The sequence below is a fragment of the Myotis myotis genome, unplaced genomic scaffold (genome assembly GCF_014108235.1).
Source record: "Myotis myotis isolate mMyoMyo1 unplaced genomic scaffold, mMyoMyo1.p scaffold_m19_p_18, whole genome shotgun sequence".
NCBI classification, from domain to species: Eukaryota; Metazoa; Chordata; class Mammalia; order Chiroptera; family Vespertilionidae; genus Myotis; species Myotis myotis.
The window spans coordinates 15,563,463-15,587,662 of record NW_023416322.1 but is presented as its reverse complement, the minus strand read 5'-3'; the positions used below and the strand labels follow the sequence as shown (position 1 = coordinate 15,587,662).

The following is a 24,200-nucleotide window of genomic DNA, read 5'->3' as shown; positions in this document are numbered from 1 at the left end:
TGTGCAGGAGGCAGCCAATCAGTGTTTCTCACATAGATGTTTTTCTCTCTCTCCAAGATCAATTAAAATATATTTTAAAATAAAGAAATCTCTCTATATAAAAGCCTAAGCTACCATTCATCTGGTAGCTATGATGTGCACTGACCACCGGGGGGCAGACGCTCAATGCAAGAGCTTCCGAGCTGCAGTGACTTGGCAACTGCAGTTCTCAGGTGATGCACCTGGAACCAGAGAGGAGGGAGCCCGATTCCAGGGTGCGTCACCCGAGAACCACCCTCTTGTAATCCGAGACCCCTTGGGGGTTGTCAGAGAGCAGGTTTTTGCCTGATCCCCACAGGCCAGGCCAAGGGACCCCCCATGAATCCATGCACCGGGCCTCTAGTATATTTATAAGTAAGTATGTTTATAAATAAACTAGTGACCTGGTGCACAAATTCGTGCACATTGAAAGGAAATTAATTAGAAGGTAGCTGGTGGGGCGGGACTGGACAAGATGGGCTGGACACGCCCTGGAGCCAACCTCCTGTGGTCCCTCCCCGGCTGTAGCTGGGATGGCACCGCGGCTCAAAGGGCATCTGCTGAGTAAGCGGGATCCCTCTGGCAGGTGGGGTCCTTCAGCCTGGCCTGCGAGGATGGGACTGAAACCGGCTCTCCCAACATCCCCCAAGAGGTCCTGGAGTGCGAGAGGGCACTCTGCAAAGTTGCTGTCATACAGGGTGTGGAACACAAATGCAAGTGTGCAATAAACCAGATTCTAGGCCAACAGTGCCCTAGCAACAACATAACCCATGGCTGAAAGTGGAATCGTGCGGCCCTGCAAGGAATCGGGCTCCCCCCCTCTCTGGTTTCAGGATGCATCACCCGAGAACCACCGCTGCCAAGTCACTGCAGCTTGGCAGCTCCTACGTTGAACGTCTGCCCCCTGGTGGTCAGTGTGCGTCATAGCTACGGGTCGGACAGACACTTAGCATATTCGCCTTTTATATAGAGAGAATATATAAATATATAAATAATTATACATAAATAAATAAAATAAATCATATTTAAAGTTGCAAAGCCTTAATCTACCTGTTTTATAGGTTTAATCTTTACATAAAGTTTGAATATATCACTGTAGTTTACTTCTTTTCTAAAAGAGAAAGAACATACAGGAGAGAAAGAGACAATAGCTATGACTTGAAGAAGAAGCCATATGAAAACCAAAAATGGTCAACTGTCAGCACCTAATGGTAAGCTATTATCGCAACACTTAAAAAAGGATATTTGGTTTAGTTGTTTTTTCTTAACATGAAATGTTTGAAATTTTTGGGAAATCGTTAAAATTTAAGGTAAATAGAATATCTTTTCTTAAGCTAGTAAAGAAAATGGGTTACTTTGCTTGATAACAAATGAATTTATGCAAGATGTTATCTTTAAATACAGCTAATTTAAGACTCAAAACAGTTACTTTTTAAATCCTCACCCAATGATATGTTTTTATTGATTTTTAGAGAGAGAAAAAAAGATCAAACCCACAACCTAGGTATGTGCCCTGACCAGGAATCGAACCTACCGTCTTTTTTTGTGCATGGGAGTACGCTCCACCCAGCAGAGCCACCCAGCCAGGGCATGACCTAAACAATTATTTTCAACTATTTTGAAAAGTACACACAGGTCAAAGCTGTGGAGGAGAAGTCAAAGTTAAACTAGACCCATTTTATGTCCTCCAGGAATTTAGAATTTAGAAGAGGAAACATGATATATACTTAGAAAGCTATAAAAATGTACTAGAATGGCCTGGCCAGTGTGGTTCAGTGGTTGAGCTTTGACCCATGAACCGAGAGGTCACTGGTTCAATTCCCCATCAGGGCACATGCCCAGGTTTCAGACTTGATCCCCAGTAGAGGGCATGCAGGAGTCAGGCAATCAATGATGTTTCTTTCTATCCCTCTTCCCCCAAATCAATAAAAGCATTTTTTAAAAAAAATGTACTGAAATGTAAGATTCCTCATGAAGACAAGGTGGCTAGGCTGTTTTGCTCCAGGCAATGCCTGCAGCAAGGTAGGTATTCAATAAATATTTGTTGGATGAATGGATAACACAAGGCAGAGAATGTTGAGTCATATGAGAATTGAAAAAAAAGGCCCTGGTCAGTGTGGCTCAGTTGGTTGAGTGTCCTTCCGTGCACCAAAAGGTTGCTGGTTTGCAGTCGAGGCACTGATCGACGTTTCTCTCTCCCTTTCCCTTTGGCTCTCTAAAATCAGTAAAAACATATTAAAAAAAAAACATTTGTAAGTGAAATTGCAATAGAAAGGACAGGTGACTTCAGCATCTTTGAAGTTATATACTTAGAGTTAATTAAGCAGACAGTCAGGCCATGAACATTTGCATTACGATTGTTTTTCAAATCCACCAATTGCTTTGTCATCCTCTTCAAGTAAGATCCTGAACACATTAGGTAATTGAACACATTACTTGTTACACTGGGCTCCATGAAATGAATGCTAGACTAGATGACAAATATGCAAGGTCTTTTTGGATGGCTGGATGATTATATGGGTAATGATTACGTGAGTAGCCCATCAAAGCTCTGATTCATAGACAGCGTTGCCTAGGAGAGAGACCCAACAGGAAGATGTTCGATAAATAATAGCAGGGGTGTTATGCAAACATGACAAAACGTGTGAGGACAATACATTAATGACCGAGGTTTGGGAAACGGGGGGAAAAATATCATTAAGGTCATTTTAGTTTTACTGTTTTATTATTTAAACTGACTTCAACCAAAAACCTTGCCTTTGCCCACCCTGAATAATGCTAGACCTAGTTCACTTGGAAATCCTTTGGACTGATTTGTCACAATTTTCTGAATAGTTGACTAAATACACACAGTGGCTGTTTGTTTCGGGGTGCTTTCTTACACTGAGCTCTTTACTAGATCTCAGCGACTCCGGTGCCTGCTACAGTTTCACCAGTTGGCAGCAAAACGAGACAAACACGAACAATATACTACTTATGTATAGAAAGCTAAGCTGACTAATCTTAAAGGGAATTTTTTTAAAAATCTGAAATTAGGACGTTTTCAAGGTTAGAATACTATTTCTTTTTAAATGATGGAGGCTGTAGGTGGTACTCTTTTTAATGTTCTAGGCATAATAAAAATTGTGACTCCTCTGTGGATCCCACTGTCTTTTACATAAATTAAATTATTTTCTGAAATTTAGACACATGAATGCTAAGAATGGCATTACAATGGCATTACAGAGACTAATTGGAATTATTTCTTAATGCAGATTGTTCAGTCTTTAAATAACCCTATGCTAAATGTTCAAAATCAAGACACCTTGATTTCTTTAGTTCTTGGTCGTACACAGAGGTGCTTGTCCACACCACTTAGGGATCAAGAAGTAGAAGGCCTCATGCAATTAAAGCTATTATTTCTTTAAAGGCATTTAAAAAATTCATTTCTGTTTTTACCACAATTTCATTATTTTTGGAAAAGAAATTAGGCATCTTTGCTAGTGTTATTAGCATTACCATTTTAAGCAAGCATTTACTCATGTACTGTTATTGAATCCTATTTTTTCTTTGATCATAAGTGATTTATTTATGTTACCCAGATTGCTAAGGAAACAAACTATGGAAAAAAATTGATAAGTCTGCTGATTTTATTGTTCTGTAAGCAATGTAGGAACTTGATGAACTTTATAAAACACATGTCAACCCAGTGATTGACAGTGTAAAGTTTTTGTTATAGATCCTTCTATACCATTATGAACATATAACTACTTTACAACAAAATTATATTATACATGCTGTTTTATAACCTGCTTTTTCAACTTAAAAGTATGTTGTAAATCTCTTTCCATTAAATTAAATGTGTTTCTACATCATTTTGATGACTTCATATTGTGATATTTTATGATATACTATAATCTGTTTTAGTTCTTTATTGTTAGATACTATTGATGTCTTTTTTTTCTCTTATAATATTGAAATGAGCTTCTTTGTCAAATTAAATCTTTATTTACATTGTTGAATAATTCATTAATATAAACAATAAAAAATAAAGTACAAAGTGAAAATCACATCACATATAATTGCACTATTCAAAGATAATTACCTAAACTTCTTCATTTTTCAAATATATAGGGTGGGGCAAAAGTAGGTTTATGGTTGCTCATGTGGAAAATAATACTGTAATTAGTAAATAATAATACAAAAATAAACTGTGGTTCACATACTCACAACTGTAAATCTACCTTTGCCCCACCCTGTATATACTTTATGTGACATATCTACACATCTGTTTAGATAGATAGCATACAAAATTTCATGCTGTTTTATCATCTACTTTTTCCCACATGTCATTGGCATTTTTTGTATCTTTAAACATTGACCTGTATCATCATTTTTCATGGCTCCATGGTCTTCTATTGCACCAGAATATAACTCATTTAACCAACCCCCACTTCAGGACCATTTGAAGTTTTTAATTGGTCTATACAGTGTTCTAATAAACATGTTTTAAATAGTTGTTTAAGTAACTTTAATAAAGAAATTCTTCTCTTTGGCGGGAATGTTACATGTAGTACTATTTCCTGGAGCTTCACAAGGCATATTCATGTATTAAGCACGTATTTACTGAGCATCTGCCAACTCTGCGAGGTGCTGGGATTAATGTATTCAAGGCTTTGGAAATTCTTACAGTAAAGATGAAAGAAATCTCTTAAATTTTTTAAATTTAAGGTTTCCCAACTTGTATTCTATTTTGGTTTTTGGTCATGGAAATCTTTCCCTTTTTGAAATAGAATATCACTTGTATTTCAAATGAGCATCTTTGTATTTCACTTGTCTTAGTTGGAGCAGGATTTAGAAAATGCTAATCTAGTATCAGTCTTGTTGAAAACTACTAATTAAGTGCCTGTATCTACCTATTACTTTTACAGGAACTCTGAAAAAAAATCTTGGGAATTATTTCGAGGAAAGATATGTTTTAGACATTTCAGAAGAGTACATCTTTGATCTAAATTGTCAGATTAACTTCCAGAGTAAGTAGTATTTTGGTACAAATATTTTGGCGGGACATGGGATTTTATTTTGCTTTGTTGGTTTTTTAAAAAATAGTATTCATGTCATTAGGACAAAAGGGCACTTGAACATAAGAGGAGAATGTGAGATATAGTGTCCAGCTCTCCAGTGGATTTGTTAGGGGAAAGGAGTGAATTTGCCCGGGGAAATAGAATAGACCGAGGAGGAGAGAATAAAAAAGAAAGATGAGATTATTAAAAGGAATTCAGGATGGAGGTTATGAAGATTATAGAGCAACATGTGGAATAATTAAAACAAGACATTTCATATAAAAAGAAGGATCCTGAGTCCCATTTATAATATGTAAAAACCAGCAAGAAAAAAAAATTGGGTGGGAGGGGGGAAATCCAATAAAATAATAGTGTTCGTATTTGAGTGCTTCCCCCACCCCAACTCTAATTGTGTTTTTCATTTTTATTTTTAAAATACATAATACAATTGAAAAAGAAATACTAAAGGATCAGACAAAATTAGGAGAAGAAAGGCTTATGGAGGAGGAGGAAGAGAGAGGTTGAGTCGAACAAAGGCAACACATAGATTAAAGTGAACAAGGGTAGGAGAAAGAACATCCCATTTGTCCTGGAGGAGATCATTAATGGCACAAGTGCTGTGAAGTGGACAAAAGCTCGTCTGTAGTGGGGTCAGATGAGAGAACCGGAGAAGAATAATTTTTTTTCAGGACCTAGGAGCATAATAATTCACTGAGAGGTTCCCACCAGCCACTGTTACTTTGGTTTGGGTTTTATCATGTAGGGATTTTGCCTATATCACTTTTTTTTTTCCAGGAGCTGATAAATGAAAACCTTAAAAAAAAAAAAAAGAAATCCTGTAAGTTTCTTTGCCCTTATATTTGAACTGAATAATAAAGAAACGGTAAATTCTCTTTCTGAGCTGTGATAGAAATGCTACTGTATAGAAATCTTAATAATATGCTCTGTGTATACCATTTAAAAACAGGAGAACCTGGTCATCCAGGTCATTTCAGGTGCCTTTTTTCCCCCTCAGAGATTTGTGTATATTTTATCCATAAAAGACAAATTATTATGAAAGGATAGGGAATATAGGTTTAAGAAACCCAAGGAACAAAGTGCACTTTTTGCTGTTAGAATTTCTTAAAATTAAGTTCTTAAGACTCCCGCTGCTCACCTTTAAGCAAGCAACCTTGGAACTACTCCATGAAACCCGGTTAAAGGACGAACCAAAGAGTTTCCATATATGTATACATATATTTTTTAAAGCAGATGAGAGAGGGAACATTTAAGTCTCCCGGTATCCATACTTATTAACTCAATTGAATGCCTGTGGTGGGTCTCACGGGAGCACACAGTAGCAGCCTCTTTGCATTACAACTCAGCCGGAAGCATTTATTCCCTTGTAATTAAGGCCAAGGGTGCCACCAGTGATGCGAATGGAAGCAATTATGTGGATTATTCAGTTCCCTCAACATGTCTCAAGAGTTTGTGTGTTTGTGGCTTTATGTTTGTGTGAAGTCCCTGTATTATATTTCTCTTGGTTCTCCCTGGCTCTGCAGGTCCAACCTCAGATAAGAACAATAGCAAACACTCCTGTGGCGCTTCCTCCACGCCAGACATTGTGCTAGGGCTGTGGTCGGCAAACTGCGGCTCGCGAGCCACATGCGGCTCTTGGGCCCCTTGAGTGTGGCTCTTCCTAAGCCTTTAGGAGTACCCTAATTAAGTTAATAACAATGTACCTACCTATATAGTTTAAGTTTAAAAATTTTGGCTCTCAAAAGAAATTTCAATCGTCGTACTGTTGATATTTGGCTCTGTTGACTAATGAGTTTGCTGACCACTGTGCTAGGGGCTTTAGATACATTATCTTTGTCCATCTTTTCAAAACTCTGTGGGAGTAAAATGTGAATTCATAGGTCCCCCAGAAGCAGATACTGAAATGAGGTTCATATACAAGGGTTTTGTCCCTGAGGTGGCTCTAGGAGAGACCAGTATGGAGTGGGGGAAGCAGGCCAGGGATAGGGAGTTGAGCCAAGCAAGGGAGCATCTCAGGCCAAATCTGCCCCACAGGGCAACTCTGGGCTGTGGGCTAGGAAAGGGAGCTTGACTTCCATCCAGGAGTATAGTCATTGATTAACAACCAACAGGGGTAGCAAAGTATATTGGGGTGTGTGTGTGTGTGGGTGGGGGGACTCTATGAAAGAGGAGTAGCAGGTCTTACTGAAGAAGGTGGGACAGAAACACCTCATTTTCTGCTGCTTGTAGGTACAATTATCTCCACGTGACAGTTGAGGCCACCGAGTCTTGCCCAAGATTTCAGGGCTCATAAGTGTAACGCAAACCATTTCAACTTGATTTGGTTTCTAAAAATGCCAAGAGTAGTCTGAGGACCGATCCATTCATTCTTTGTTAAACTAAGCTTCAGCAACCCAAGTCCCCAAAGTAAGCTCACAGAACGGACTAAAACATTGGACAATTGGTGTGCTTTGTAGAATGTACCGCTCCCAAACCATCTAACCAACAGAAATTGCCCAGTTCTCATAGAACTATGTAAAAAAGAGTTCCACGAGTCTTTCGTAACAAGACGTATTCACACAGATCCCGTTTTCACATGATGATAATGTCAGTTTAGAATACTGACCTGGTTTTCTACATACTCATCGTCCTCTTAATCTCCTGTTTTTCAAACAGAGTTGATTTTCCTCACCAGGTCACTAACATGATTTTCTTGGTTTGGATTTGGTGTAGTATTGTCTGTTTTCTGAAACAACTTAAAAATTCTTTTTGTAAACTTTAAAGGGGTTCACTTTATGTTTTTTCCTAAACGAATTCTCTTTATTTTTCTGTTTTAAAACTGGGAGTGCAAACACCTCTTGGCTATCCCTTTCCACTGAGTAAAAAGAGGCAATGTCTGTGCGTAGTGGTGGGTGACCAGTGACGTGATCTGTGTTAGGAATGGCTGTGCTGGAGCAGGTGACAGGAGGGAAACAACTGGTCACCCCACCTGTGTCACGGAATCCACTAGAGCGTTGCTGGTCCACAGGTGACGCAAAGGTAGAGAAAGGGCCTGGACAGAGTGAGAGCACTTACAGGGGAAGGCGTGAGGATAGGAGAGCTGCACAGCCGTCTTCTGTCAGTTGTGGATAAAGGGGAAAATGCTCTTTTTGTTTTTAGATACCCGTTGAGGGTGATGCTCTGTAGGTGCGTTGAGTCCTAGTCTCTGCTCTGCCATCGGGACCATCGAGGCTGGGAGAGGAAGGGAAAGGCTGGAGTATTTGCAGAAGATTCTGCGATTCCAGATAATAAAAGGTAACACTTCTGTGATGCTTATTAAATGTAAGGGACTGTTCTAAAAATTTAACATGTGAACTCCTTAAATTCTTCAGAGAGCCCTATGAGGTGGGTACTTATATTATCTCCATCTTACAGAAGAGGACACTTGGGGCACAGAGAGAAGACATACCAGTAGCTTGTTCACCATCACACAGCTGGGTAGTTGTGGAGCTGGAATTCAAGTCCGGGTTATCTGCTTTCAGATTCCATGCTCCTACCCATTACTCAGTGCCTCCCAGCCAGAATGTAGAGAAGGTGCTCGTAGCACTACCAGAAATGACGCATTTGTTGTTTAATCTATTTCTGAATGCTTTGCAACTTTTTTTGAGGCCTCTGTTTCAGTACCGTGTAATAGCTAAGCTTTAGGAGAACACTTGACTTCTGAGAGTTCGAAACGTTTACCAAAAGGCCTTCAAGTTGATACCACGTAGAAAACTCCATGTACCTGCTGGGCAGCTGCAAGCAGAGGTGGCAGCCGCAGAGCTGCTCCCTTCTGTTGGGAGGAGATGGCGTTCCCTCCCAGGGGGGCTGCCAGGGCAACAGTTTTATCAGTTATATCGCAAAGTCATCGCAGCACCCAGCTGCTCGCCAAGAATTAAACTGCTGGAACCAGATCTGGCGAGCTTCATGTTACCGTGGTGTGGAGAGGGTGTGTGATTACTGTGATATATTTAGTTTTTCAAAACAGTTCCATATTATTTTTTCTTACCCCAAAATAATATACCAGTATGTTGATATTACTTGTGGTTACTTGCTTCATGTCCCCAAGTAAACAATCACACACCTATTTATTCTGAGCAAAGTCAACCTCCTGCCCAGTTTATGGTCCTGTATGAGATGTTAAACCTTGTTTATGTTAAGGCAGGGATCATTCGCTCTCCCAAAGGAGCCCAGAGCCGCTAGTGCCTCTGCTGCCCTCTAGAGGCTGTCAGGCAAAGACAGCTCTTCTCTGAACCTCCCTTGTGAAGAGTAGGGAGATGCCCTCCTTACTCTTCCTTTTGAATCTCCAACAAATACCACTTGTCAAAAGCTGGTGAGGTAAAAACACTCAGAATTTCCAAAAGCAACAATAGGACTTAATGAAAATTCTAAGCCAGGCCTTTGATAGTTATTCTGTACTCAGGGAAGGTATAAAGCTTCTATCCTGTGTTTCCTGCCCCCCAATCTCAAGACAGTAGATAGAAATTAGTCAAGGTTATTTTAAGACTATAAATAGAGCTAACACAAAGCATCTGCCACATGCCAGGTACTAGCCTACGTGCTTCCCATATACGAACCTATTTAATCTATATAACAGTCCCATGAAATGGGTAGTGTGGTCATCTCCATCTTACAAATAGGGAAGCTGAGGCAGAAAAATGATTAAATATTTCTCACAGTACATGAGTGACAGAGCTGGATTCGAACTCAGGTATGTCTGGCTGTGTGGACTGGACTTGTGACCACTTTGCCTACTGCCTCTTTTATAGCTATTAGAGCACGCATCAAAAGTCCAACTTTAAGGTAGAGGTTTTGCTAAATAACTTTAACCTGGATCTAGAGGAGATTATTGGCCTGGACACTCACAATGACATGACAGACAAAAAAGGAGGAAGAGGAGAAGCAGAAGGAGGAGGAGAAGGAGAGAGAAAGAAGGAACTATTGTAGAGATATGGCAATGAAATACGATGTGTGGTCCATAGTTATATCTTGAGTATAGAAAACAAAACTATAAACAACATTAGTGGGAAATTTGAATATGGACTCTATTGGATAATAACATATTCATGTTAAATTTCTTGAATATGATCCTTTTATTGTGATCTAAGAATATGTCATTGTTCTTAAGTGATACTTGATGAAGTATTTATGGGTGAAATGTCATGATATCAGCAATATAGTATCAAAAAGTTCAGGAAAAAAAACAAAACATATACATGAGAAAGGAAGGAAGTTTAGCAAATGTTAAAAATTGGCAATACAAGGTATAGGTTATATAAAACCTACATAAAGATTTTGCAGGTTGGAATTATTAGAGTAAAAATTAGAGGAGAAATAAACTTCATTTCCAAGTTAGAGCCAGCCAAGTATATAGCCAATCTATTTGCCTAGACTGCCCCAAGTAAGGACAAATGAGAGAAGTGTGCAGGGGCTGGAATCCATAGGCACAATTGGAAATCTATAGACGTGTTACGTGTGGGTGTATGAGATGTTAAAGCTTGTTTATTAATGTTTTCCCATTAGTAATAGATATAACATGCATCAGTTATATTTTCAAAAAATATTTACATTCCCATCCAATGGAAAATAAAGCAAATTGTAAAGCCCTTTATAAAACTAAAACAGATCTAATTTCATTGTTAGGATTACTCCATTTTTGTCATCAACAAATAAGGCATAGAGAGTGGTCTACCGTTTTATTTATCTGTTCAGGAGATAAATGTTCCAGGCACAGATCAAGGTGTTTGAGATGCACAGCTGAACAAACCAAGATCCCTGAATGCATGGTGCTTATCTTCTGGTGGGAAAGGAGACAATAAACGTGAAAACCAACTAAAGTGCAGATAATGTTAGAAAGCGATCATTGCCAAGGCAAACTTAGAAAAATAGAGCATCATGGCAGGAAGTTGGGACAGGTTGTTGTGGAGAAGAGAGTTTGTGATTTTAAATAGGGTTTCCATAGGTTTTATTCAGATATGATCTCATGACATCTAGAAGGGAAGTGGAAGAGAACAGTGAAAAAGTCCCTTAAGGTAAAGGCATGCCCAGTGTGGCTAGAGCCGAGTGATCAAGGGGGAAAGAGTAGAGAGGACAAGAAGTCAGAGAGCACATAGAGGACCAGTTCATAGAGGTAATTATGAAGGTGTTGGTTTTTATGTTGAGTGAAAATAGGAAGCCCGTGGATCTGACTTCATATTTAAAAGGATCAATCTTTTACTAGTAGGCAGTCAAAGCTGGTAGCAGCATCCCCAGTTAGGCTATTGCAATTATGCAAGCAAGAGATGACAGTGATTCAGTACTGGTCAGTCGAATTGGTGGTGGAAAGACATGATCAGATCCTGGATATGTTTCGATAGTACAGGCAACAAGAAGGATTTACTGATCTATTAGTTGTGTTTGAGAAACAGAGATATGTCAAGGATGACTCAATGTTTCATCCTGAGCAACTGGAAAAATGAAGTTGTCGTTCACTCAGGGAACATTAGGTGAAGCACATTTTGAGGGGGAAGACCAAGAGTTGAGTTTTGGACATGCAGAGTTTGAACTGTCAATTAGACATCCAGATGGAGATGTCATAAAGGTAGTTTTGACATAGAAGTTGAGATTGAAGAGAGGTCAGGTCTGGAGATTTAAAACTGGTGATAATTGGTGTACAGATGGTATTTAAAGCTGTGAACCTGGGTAGGATCACCAAGACAGTGTGTGTGGACAGAGAAGAAAAGAACATTAAGAGCTGTGCCCTTAGCATTATTGCTTTATGTTTATTGTACTTGTTATGGTTCTTATTTTGTTTTGAAAATTATTACGCTACACAAAATAAAAGTTGATAATTATCTAAATTACCGAAGATTATAAAATAAATTTGTAAAGTATATTAATTTTCCTTCAGTTTGAGTTTTCTACCAAAGTCTGCATTATTTAGACACTAAAACAGCTACAATTTTAGCTTCTTTATCCTACTGTTATTTAATCAATAATTTGTTAATCTTTAGGAGAGTCAAGTTCAAAAATGCTTTTGAGTAATTCTCTAGGTGGAGTAATCCTCATCTGTATTTTCTGAATTTAAGTAAGATGTTTTGTTGGAATATGATAATTCTTTCCTCTTTTCCTCATGCTTATGTGGCCGTTCTCATTTTGGTGATATAGTGAATGGCTTTTGGAAGTTATACCCACAGAACTACAAATCAAGGAGAGAGAGAGAGAGAGAGGAGAAAATGGTGTCTCTAGGCAAAGATACATAAACATATTCGTTGTTTTACCTAATAAAAACAATTGGCGAAGATAAGGAGTTCACTAAACAGCAAATAAGCCCATGTCATAAATGCATTTTATCAGTAAGATTTGAATGTTAGTGACAGATCCATTTTAACATTTTTTCACAATGAAATATATAATTGTGGTAGGCAATCTAGATAATATAGGCCTGTGATGAGATCTATCAGTAAAGAAAAACCCAACTTTAAAAATAAAGGAGTGCATTGATTCATATAATGAAAAATACAGAGGTAGTCAGGCCTCTGGGTTTGTTTATCAAGCATCTAGTGTTGTTTTTCCTGTCTCTCTGCTCTGCCATCCAAGGTGCTGTCTTCAACCCAAAGCTGGCTTTCTTTGCAGGCCCAGAGAGGCTGCCAAAAATGACTGAGCTATTTGCTCTCTTGAAAATGCCCAAGGAAAAAGAATGCCTTCCTCAATTATCTGGCAAGTGATCTGAGCATAGTGCCAATCCTTGTGGCCAGTGGAATGCCATGTGCTGATAGTCTGATGGCCTCAGTCACTTGATCCTGTGACAAAGGGCATGGGACACCCTTGACTTGCTACATCCTTGGAGATGTCATTGAGGTCAATGCCCTTTGAGGTGTATGGCTGCTACATAGCAGGTGTGGAGTGGCATGGTTGTCGGGGAGATGGTTATCACAGGTGATCCAACTCAGTTGACACTCCACTTCAATGTATTGTTGAGACTCAACTCCCTAACCTTGACTGTATTTCTCCCTGAGGGCCTTTCTTCATTTGGTAGTGACAGAAAATCACCTATATCTGGTTATAAAAATTTTTAAACTGAAACTCAGGAGACATAGATAAGTGAAAAAGCATTTACTTTTCAAAAATTACTATCCAGTATAAAAGCTAATGCTTTGTTGCATCTATAGAGACTGTCTTTTTGACCAGAGCAGATATAGAACAACCTACATAAACATCGTTTTTATATGAGCACTTCTCTATCACTGATGTTGTTTGAACACATTTTTATGATAGAAGCTTATTTTTAACACTTTCAAGTTCTGTTGTATGTATAATTCTAAGAATGACAGTATAGTCACATTCTACTTTAATGGGGCAGTGTTTCAACTAATTGATGAATCAGACATTTGTGATTACCATGGCTTCCCCCTAAAATCATACTAAAATGAAAGTAAAGATGTTTTGAAAAGCATAGATCCTCAGGGACTAACATGACTAACATGAGGTGAGATAAAAACAAGAGTTAGAAAGGCAATGGACAAGGGCCAAGCCATGAAAACAGAAAGCTCCCAGTGGAAAAAGCACAGAAGCAATCCACTTTAAACCTCTAAACCTCTAAAGGCTCAAGAATTGGCAGTGCAAGGTGTCTTTGAAAGTGAAGGTGTAGATGGGGCTGAGAACAGAATTGTTTGCTAGGCAGTTAAAGACGCAGTTAAGCCCACATCCGTATTCTCATGCTGTGTAGGTGAGCAGTTGTGTCCTTTTTCCATTCCTCCACACCATAATTTAAAAAGAGATTTCCTTTTAGGAGAGGTGAACCAGAAGATCTCTGGACTGGAAGACACAGGCGCAGTTGAGAGGAGGGGAAACCTAAAAACAGGATGATCACAATAAAAGGGGAGAACCTCAACTTTAATCCCTTACTAGGCTCCCAGAATGCCAGAAGCCAGACAGGAGATTGGCTGTCCCTTCTCTGAGAAATCTGACTAGCCCAAGACTGTAGACCTGAAAGTACTGACACTCAAGGATCCAGTAATGAAAGGGCTGAGCGAGGTCCTACCTTATAATGAAGTCCATCACTCACAACTTCCAAGCAGCTTTTTAGTTCTCCATATTAAAGTATGAGCAGGTTACCATACATTCAAGGGAAACCCCTAATAAGAAAGACAGACCAAACACCAGAAACAGAAATTTGGAAGAAATAGGAACTGTGTTCAGAAAAGAAAACAGTGAGGGAAAAAACTAGCCTCAAAAAGAAAAGAGAAGTCATTATATGTAGGAAACAAGAACATAATACTATAAAAAAAGAATATTCAGAGGTTTTAAAAGAACCTTTGACATTAAAATATGATTTAAAATGAAAACATGAAGAAAGATAAAATAGTGAAAATGTCAATAAAGTTGAACAACTTGACAAGATAGAAAATAGATTAAATTCATTTAAAATCAATTAAAGGAATTTTTAAAATTTAGAGTCAGTCTAGAAATTCCCATCTATAATAATAAAAGCATAATATGCTAATTAGTCCGGACAGCTGAAAGACCTTCCGGACGAAGCCGTGGCAGTGGGGGCCAAGGCAGAAGTGGTTAGGGGTGATCAGGAAGACAGGCAAGCAGTTAGGGGCAATCAGGCATGCAGGCAGAGTGATTAGGGCAATCATCTATGATTAGGATAAGCATAGTAACCCATATATATCTCTATATCTCTATCTTTATATATCTCTATCTTTATATATCTATATCTATATCTATATCTATATCTATATCTATATCTATATCTATATCTATATCTATATCTATATCTATGCCCAAGCAACCGTTACGATTGGACAACTGAAGGACCAGTTGACCGGTCACTATGATGCTTACTGACCACCAGGGGGCAGATGCTCAACACAGGAGCTGCCTCCTAGTGGTCAGTGTGCTCCCACAGCCAACCTCCTGTGGTCCCTCTTCTGGCCAGCCAACCTCCTGCACTTGCCGGCAGTCCCCGATTGGTTTGATCAGACTAGGCAAGATGGCTTCGAAGAGCCCCCATCACTGGCCAGGCTGAGGGACCCCACCCATGCACGAATTTGTGCACTGGACCTCTAGTAATACTATAAACAATGACTATGAACCAATCAAAAGTTAATATATACCTGTATTAGAGGAATGCGAAGGGAAGAATGTGTGTGTGTGTGTGTGTGTGTGTGTGTGTGTGTGTCTGTATGTATGTGTGTGTATATATATATATATATATATATATATATATATATATATAAAGAATATTCATATGACAATATATATGATGGTGTTGGGTGCAGCAGTGTTGAAGAAAAGCTGAACCCTTAATTTTTATGGTGAGAGGACAAATGTTAATGCCTAATCCTGGAAATTCATGATGTATGAGTAAACATGTTATTGAAAGATAATATTGACATATATTAAATAACAAAGAATTGAGGAGGTTGTCTTTGAATAACAGTTCTCAGGTCAGAGGGCTCTTGTTTTTAAAATAAGGCTTAAGCTATTTGAAATTTTAGGCTATGCATATATAACTTTGATAAATATAAAGTTTGAAATAAGTCAGTTGCAACACAAAAATTGCTCACATAATTATCCATTTTTAGTAAACCATTTAAGAGTTTATAAGCTTAGTTGACATTTTAAAATCTCAGCAGTAATTTTCTAACAGGAGGAATATAACACACCAGATGAGATAGGAAATACACTATGGGCCTGTGGTTCTTATGGAATAGTTAGTTATACCGAACTAAGAAACAGATCTGTGTTGTTACTGAAACTGATTTTTCTTTTTTGGCTCAGATGTAATCTTACCCAAAATATGTAGACATGAAAAACTTCCTTCATCTAAATCTAAATATCTTATAAATGTTGGCATTTATAGTTAGGATTCTTTCCACCCTCTGCATGTTAGCAATCTTTTATATATATATGTGTTTTTTTATTGATTTTTTTTTACAGAGAGGAAGGGAGAGAGATAGAGAGTTAGAAACTTCAATGGGAGAGAAACATCGATCAGCCGCCTCCTGCACATCTCCTACTGGGGATGTGCCCGCAACCCAGGTACATGCCCTTGACCGGAATCGAACCTGGGACCTTTCAGTCCGCAGGCTGACGCTCTATCCACTGAGCCAAACCGGTTTCGGCAGCAATCTTGAGTGGCTGGGCTTTTAGCCATCCCCAAAGTGCCTTCCTTCATATAGTTTTCAGATCAACTGCCGTCCCTTGTGCTTCATTGCCTCTTTGTGGGCTCCTCTTCCCCTGCTCGTATCGGAGGTTGGCTGTAAGTTGGTGGATCAGATTTCTTAGTCAAGAGGCAGAATCTCCCACATCTTACTAGCAACCAGACCTTCTTCATTGGCCCATGAAAGTAGCATGATTTAATGTGAAGAGCACTGGAGAACAAGTCAGGAGACTGGATTCTTACCCGAGCTGGGCTATCTAGTGTCGCACCTCTTGCATTTAGTTTTCCCATTTGTTAATGGAACGGTTTGGAACAGGAGCTTTCTAAGGCATCCTGCACTTACAATATTGTATGATTCTGGGCATATGAATTTATCTAAATGCTTTATTACCAGATTAAATCACAACATAATCTAATTCTAATTTTTTTGATAAAGCTTATCAGTGTGTGCGATAGGTTGGCAAATAAAAACTTAAAAGAAAGAGATAGACTTAAGTTACTGGGCAAGGAAAATAGCTGGATAGAGGGCACACAACTTTTTAGAGTAAAAAACATTGATGTTGCATTCTATACTGGTAATGTACATATAGATGACATTTTAGGGATAAGTGCTTCTTAACTAGTTGATGCACACGTGTGAGTGAATGGGCCATCTAGTCTATTTCTAAATATTGCTTCTAAGCAAATTAACGACTTTAAGTGTTAATCCATTGGATTTTGTCCTGTTACGAGGATCACTGCTTGTTTTATGATGTCACCAGTTAAGAAAGAAACTGACTTAGCAAAATCAGATGAATAACTACCTTGAAAACAAGCCATCTAATCACAGTTAATTAAAACTTTAGAAACTATCCTGAAAACAATATCAGACTATAATGAAAGAATGTTCCGTGGACAAAAACTATACACCATCTAAGAAAAATATCCTCAGTTCTGTTGCTGTATTTAATGAACATTGCCTTTCATAAGAAGACTTATTTTAGATTGAAAGGCCTTAAATGACAAAGCATGCTACACTGTGCTTGTTTTGTTAAGTGCAAGCAGTATGATCTTTGTGCTACTCATGGGGAGCTGACCTACAGTTAGAGGACAGCTAGCTTTTCCTTTCTCAGTTCCACCACCTCTGGCAAATGCCATGCAGAAGGGGGAAAAGTCACACAGAATGTCAACTCTTGTGTTCAAGCATCGCACATTACTATTATTTAAAAGCCCTTAAATTATACATGGGACAAGTCACTACCTCAGTGGTTTTCATTTATGTGGACCCCATCCTTTGAAAACTGGCTCAATTTGTCTATAATCTATATATTTTTTGAAAACTACACTAAATGCTCGTTCTAATATCAATCAAAGATTGTTTTAAAAAAAACTGTTATTAGGACAATTAAACACTTTAATGAAACATTTTTGATACAACCCATTTATCTTAAAATCTACCTGAATTTTAGGCCTTTATTTTATGGTCTTTGGGATGGAAATCTTACTGATATGCTGTGCGTGGTCTACTTGTTTCTACAATATTTAATTCAATGAAAATAACTAGTGTAGTCTACTTTAATCAGTCTTTATTCTTTTCCCTTTTTTTGGGGGGGGGTTACTGAATTATTTATTCCATATTCCTCAAAGTATGGGGAGCAAAAAAAATAGGTTATAAATTATGTTACTACCACTTTTCAATATCTCATTCCCCCCTGTGACTTTCCCTCATTAGTAGAATCAATACCCATAATATGTGGCCATTTCCCAAAGATAATGTGCAGTTTCAGAACTTCACAATTTTTTTGTAGATCAAAAAGAAAAAAAATCTATCTTTCTAGATCCCCTCAACTCATTTCTTTCCTGGTTCTTGTCTAGTGCAATAGGTAAAAAAAAAAAAAAAAAAAAAAAAAAAATAGGTCCAAAGGAAATGCAAGTTACAAGCAGATTTCTTCTCCTTTGCCTCCCCTCCAGTTTTGTTTTCTCTTATTATGGACTAAAGATAATAGAGGTATGAGCGATGGGAGTGGGGACAAGGGAGCAGAGATTGGGAAGTTTTGACATACCTATTCGGTAGGAAATTTTCTTAACAAAATCTCCTCCCCAGCAGGTCTTGATGAATCACATGTTTTTGACATAGATGGGAGGCCACATGGTGAAACTAGTTCCACATGCAGTGAGGAACTGCATAGTGACTTTAACACATAGCTGGGCTGACTTGGAACATGCTCCCTTCATGGTGGAGTACTCAGCAAGGCCCTCCGCGGTTCTCTGCTTGACAACCTGAAACTCTTCTTTCCGTTTTCACTTCCCGGCCTGCAGTGAGCCCCAGATTCCCAGGCCTCACACCACCTCCCCAGGCTTTAGAAACCAAAGTCTTTTCTTGGGTTAGATTTTATCCCATCTTTTCCTAGACATATTCTTTAATTCACACACACATGCACATACTTTACTTTGCAATGAACATGATGAAGGGGAGCGAAAGAAAGGTGAAGGCTCCAAGGGAACAGACAGATCCTGGCTTTTATCTCAAGTCTCTTTGCTTCTATGGTTCATGGGACTTTGGTTTTGGAGTCTCAGCCCAATTTGAACGTTCAAGCTGCCTATTACTGGTGGAAAAGGGGGGGAAAAAAGAGCCGCTTCCCTGTCTCTTTGCCTTAATCTGCTGTTCACGTGGAAGAGTGTGCGGCTGACCCAAACCTCGCTGACATGTCAGCGTGCAGCCGCAGGACGAGGGGTGTTTGATTTATAAATGGAATGTATAATAGGCACGATGCCTTCTGAGCCGACCGTTCATGGAAAATCACATGCCGCTCACATGAGGGACCAAGATCTTTTTTTTTATTATTTTAATGAATTGAGTTTTGTCAGTGCACCAGGGAGATAAGAAGATACCTGCCAATAACCCTCTGATTGTGTCCTCGGCCAATTGGTGGGTTTGAACACGGTACTCCTCTCGTCAATTGAGTTTGTGTGTTAAGTCAAGGTTTAGCTTTGGATTTGAAGCTCTCGCTCAAACAAAGCCACAGACGCTCCGACTCCAACGGTGGAAACCATCACATAATTCTCCTCTTTGTTTCTTTAAAGAGCACGGGGTTGGTAAAAAAAAAAAAAAATCCATTTTGGGAAGACTTGGTCTGAAGATAATGATAGTGAAGATGAGAAAAGACAGCAGGTTGTAAGTTCTGGCCTAAGTTTGGAAAGAGGGGCGGGGGGAGGGGAGGGTTGAAAATGTAATAAACTACAGCAAGGCCAACAGATCAACCAATGCGAGGAAAACCAACAGGTAACAAGGGGCCTCTGGAGCTTCTGAAGAATAGAGATCAGTAGGAAAGCGTTTTGAATGAGAAATAAAATGCTCCTTCCTGTCAGGGCGGAAGGGAGGTGGATGGTGCTTGAGAAATGGGGAAAAAATGCAATTAAAACCCAGATATGAATAAAGATCAGGTGGGAGAGGATGTCACCCTGTGGCCTTTGGAGCTGTGTTTCTGCTGCTTCCCCAGATTATTTTTTTTCCTGGAACAAAGGAACAATGTTGTGGAAAAGTGGGTGCCAGATACTTTAGGAAAATGAGACACAGTGAAGCGGATAAAGGAGACAAAGACAATTGCAGTCATAGGCAGTAAACTGAAGGCAGCTGAGGCCCGAGACAAAAGGCGAAAACTCAGAGCCAGCAAGATGACTGAACCATGGGAAGGAAGGAGGGGAAGATGATTCACAATGACATTTGAAAGACATTGGTTTGAATATTTATTAGCGTGTTGCACACTGCTTGGCCTTGGGGAACTGCCTTTGTTCAGTGAGCCATTTCCCAGTTTTAAGGCAATAAACAGGAAAAGAGCATGAAAGATGGCCACAGATGCTTGGTCCATGGTGTTTGAGAGTGAATCTGATACAAGACTTTGGCTCCAAGAGGCTGATGGAATGGAGGCATTGTCGCCAAGGAAGATTGTGTCTCTCCACAATCAGACTCCAAGAGGAAATGCATGATTAAAATGCTGTGAAAGGATTCCTTGTCATGAGACTAAAGTTTCCACCACATCCTCGTCTGGGGTAATTCCATTTCTATTTAATTCATCCTGGATACAGACAATAAGAGAATGAGCAAGGTCAACTGTAGAATAACGGAAGCTTGGAACCCATTAAGTAATTCACCTTTGGGGGGGCCTCATGACTGTATTTGTATCTATGTTCTTTCATATAAACATGCCCATCAGAGGCAGTTTTAAGTGAGACATATGGTCCATCAGTCTCAATAATTTTCCCAGAAAATAGGACGGGAGGATAATTTGTAGAAGAGGATGATCATCATCCTTTAGGATGCCATGCTGTTATCAAAATATTAGTGACATACCCCAAGTACGGTATTCCTATTGTTCTTAACAATCAAGTGAATTTTTCCTGAGCCAGTCAAGGATGTCTTTATATAACTAGTGAGTGAGTGTTTATTCTGACAATGAAAAATCACTCATAACTGTGGAGCTGCTCTTTAAGCCCCTGAGTTGGCTGGCAGTGTTTGGGTGTAGTTAGGGGAAAATAAGTGTCCGTCCTGATCTAGAGCACTCTGTCATGGAGTAAATGCGCCTGCACCACCATAGGAGTGGAAAAGGAACTCGGTGCTGTCCAGTCCATTGCCCAGAGCAGCACAGTGTCCACTGTAGAGGCTGGATCAGGGTTGGTAGAAATGGGGCAGTGGAAACGACAGCACTCAGCCAAAACATGGACTTGTTGTTGGCAAGGAAATGCAGGTTTAGAATCTTAGCACACGAAGGTTGTTGTTACTGTATTCCTCTGCAGCTGGGCAGCAGGACAGTCTGAAGGAGTAGAAGCCCACAGTCTCTTCATTTGCCCTCCTGTACCTTACTGAGCAAGTATCTTGACAAAGGTCAACTGAGTTAGGACAACCCATGGATGGTTAGTTCAGCCAGTAGACAGGGGTTATGCCTCAATCTTCCCAAATTGGTGAGAATCCTGAGATTGCTCCATCACATGTTAAAATAGTTGCCACAATTTCCTGAAAAGAAAAAACAATGCAAGGGTATTTATTTTACATAGGATTCCAGGGTCCAAGTGTAGAGGAGACAGTCCTACTTACACATATCTCTATCACATCCTTAGCTGGCCGATGCTTTTACTATGTGTTAACTCATTTAATCATCAGAGGATGATTATTTGTTTTGACTAGGTAAGGTGATTGAGGACAAAGGTCATGTCTTGTTTGTAATCAGTCATTGCCTAATATAGAGCAAAGCCCATGATAAATGTCTGTAGAATAATGAAATTATTTAGTCTCCAGAGAGTTAAATGTCTCATTAATAATTCATTTAGTTTCTATGTTTCTTGTGTAAAAAAATACGATGTTTGGACTAAATTTGTCCACATTAGCTGGATATCAGAACAAGTCTGGGTTTTTTTTAAATGAACACATTCCCAGGCTCCAACCCAGTCCACATAATTGGAATATCTCATTGTGGGTTCAGCAAAAGCAAGTTGAGAACTAGATGAGCTCTGAACACCTGTCCATCTTTAAGATTCTCTGAAATAAAGGGCTCCTTTAGGATTTTAAGTGTTTACCATTAATTAAATCGCTAAGTAAGGACAGTGGGTTTTCAAGACTTCGCCTTGAAGAGAAGAGAAGACAGTGCATCTTGCAATGGTCATGTAAGGCAAACACACACACACGCACACACAAACATGCTTAGTTCACAATACCATTTTATACACTTTCCAGGGAAGCTATGACGATTGTTGTGAACCCTTGCATTTATGCAGTGTGTTGTCAATGACTACATCTCCTTATCTTGTGTGATTTTCGACAATAATCCCCACCACCACCATTATGTTTGGCTTCTGAGACCCACGCTGACAAGTCAGAGAGGAGAGAATGAAGGGAGTGAAGACACTGAAAACAGAGAACAATAAGAGGTAGCATGTTTGACTCTTCTGGTCATTCTGGAATTTTTGCAGTGTTAGTGAGCTAATTGCAATTAGAAAGCTGTAGTTGTCTGTCTTACCTGGATGAGTTACGCTTACACAGCTTCTTTCTTGCCATGGCTCATAATTAGATGGTGACTTCTGTCCTCAAACAGGCAGATTTGGAATCACTTAGGTTGTTTCCACCCCGGGGATACTGCTGGGCCTTCGGGGCAGTTGTGACAGCTGTAGGGTGAGATTCAGGACAGGACCTGCTACAGCCACATGGGATGGAAGTAACAATTACTGAAGAATTTCAAAGAACCTATACAATCCTAAATGGAAATGCTAGTGTTTCCTTTCTTTTTGAATGAATATAGTGTGGACCACTTTGGGTTTAAGACCACATTAAATAAAAAATAAAGACTATAAAAGAGTCACAGCCAAGAAGACAGGAAACTTAATTTTTATGTTCCCTGTGGCAAAGTCAGGTGAGAATGTTTCTGAGGGAAAGACAAAGATTATTCCCAGAGGCAATTAGCTGGACCTTGTCTTAGATAACAATGGTGTGTGTGTGTGTGTGTGTGTGTGTGTGTGTGTGTGTGTATTTGGGGGCAGGAGGTGAGTGGAGGAGAGAGGGTGCTCACACTCTTAAAACTCACTTAGCTTCAAAGAAGGAGGAAAAGGCTGTGGATCATTTTGGCTAAATGCACCCAAGAACAGTTTCAGTCAGGCAGTCCTAACACAAATGAAATAAGTTCTTCTCTTCATTCTCTGGAGATACAGTTTCCGTTGAGAAGCCTCTGAAAGCCACAGGCTTGGGAGGTAGTCTTGAGCCCCTCAGAGCTGGGAGAAGCGGCCAGGAATGCATGCGGGAATGAAAGGCCTCCTGGAGCCCAGGGAGAACATTTCAGGAGAAGAAACTCAGATCCATGAAACAGCATTCGAATTGTAATTAGCACATACTCAGTTACAACCATATGAAAATATCTACGTCTATACTCACAAAATGGGCGAAACTTAGAATGGCAGAAAATTTCCAAATTTCCTTTGTGTGTGTGTGTGTGCGCGTGTGTGCGTGCGTGCGTTGTTAATGTTCTTTTTAAAATTCTTTAAAGGATAACATTAACAATCAGTGTATCAGGAGTTAATTTATTTAACAAATATGGATTGGGAACCTACTATCCGCCAGTGAAGAAGCTCTCCTGTCTCTTCCACCGTGGGCTTCTTCTCCCGTGAGTCCTCAGCCTTGACCACCAGAGCCTTGAGACACCTGCTGCTGCCACAGAGCTGAGGCCCAAAGAAACGCCCACAGCCCACTTCCTGCACTCTTCCTCGGAGGGTGTGTGACCTGGGTCTGAATGAACTGGAGGAATACAACAAGTTGTTTTACAGATGTATAGCCTCCCCCCCCCCCCCGAAAAACTCATCCTTTTGAACATAAATTATTAGCTTGCTTACCTTCAGGAAATAAAAATAGTCATAATCCTTCCCCTTTGACATCACTTTGAATTACTGTCAGGTGATCCCTGGTCATTGATGCTCTCATTTTCCTCACGCAGACCTGTCACTTTGGGAAGTATACTTTTCCTCCCATAATACGAGAGGCAGGTAGAGATCAGTCCAAATACGAAGTCACATGAGACACAAAGTTGAAGGGACTCGCTGAATAATTCACCTTCTGCACCAACCTCTACACACACACACACACACACACACACACACACACACTCTTTCCTTGAAATTTATGTGAGATTTTAGGGTCTATGGTAAATACTTGGATTTTGGGGGGTTAACTTTTATGGAATGTGGCAAACATTAAAACAAAGCATGACATTAAAAACATGTCGGGGCTATGCCTGCAATATTTTTCCAAGTTTAGACCACTGCATCAAAATCACCTGGAAGAATTGATTTTAGACTCAGCTTCTATTTAAAATTATTTAAAAGTCTATATAAGAGAGCTGTAGAAGTATAAAATAAGATTTCTGGGGGTGGGTGTTATAATTACACCAAAGACTTCTCAGTTTGAATGAGCAGATTGACACAGGCATTCAGACACTGGAAGGCTACCTCTGTGACTG

The 24,200-nt window shown here is 39.5% G+C and overlaps 1 long non-coding RNA gene across 1 annotated transcript in view; it reads left to right on the top strand.

Annotated features, from left to right (window-relative positions):
• LOC118672677 overlaps positions 1-24,200 on the top strand; it is a 33,450-nt gene that overhangs the window by 1,912 nt on the left and 7,338 nt on the right. The window contains exons 2-5 of the long non-coding RNA XR_004973174.1: positions 1,137-1,229; positions 4,929-5,030; positions 5,856-5,898; positions 8,217-8,351. This is a non-coding gene — a long non-coding RNA (uncharacterized LOC118672677). The remainder of the gene's footprint in view (positions 1-1,136; positions 1,230-4,928; positions 5,031-5,855; positions 5,899-8,216; positions 8,352-24,200) is intronic.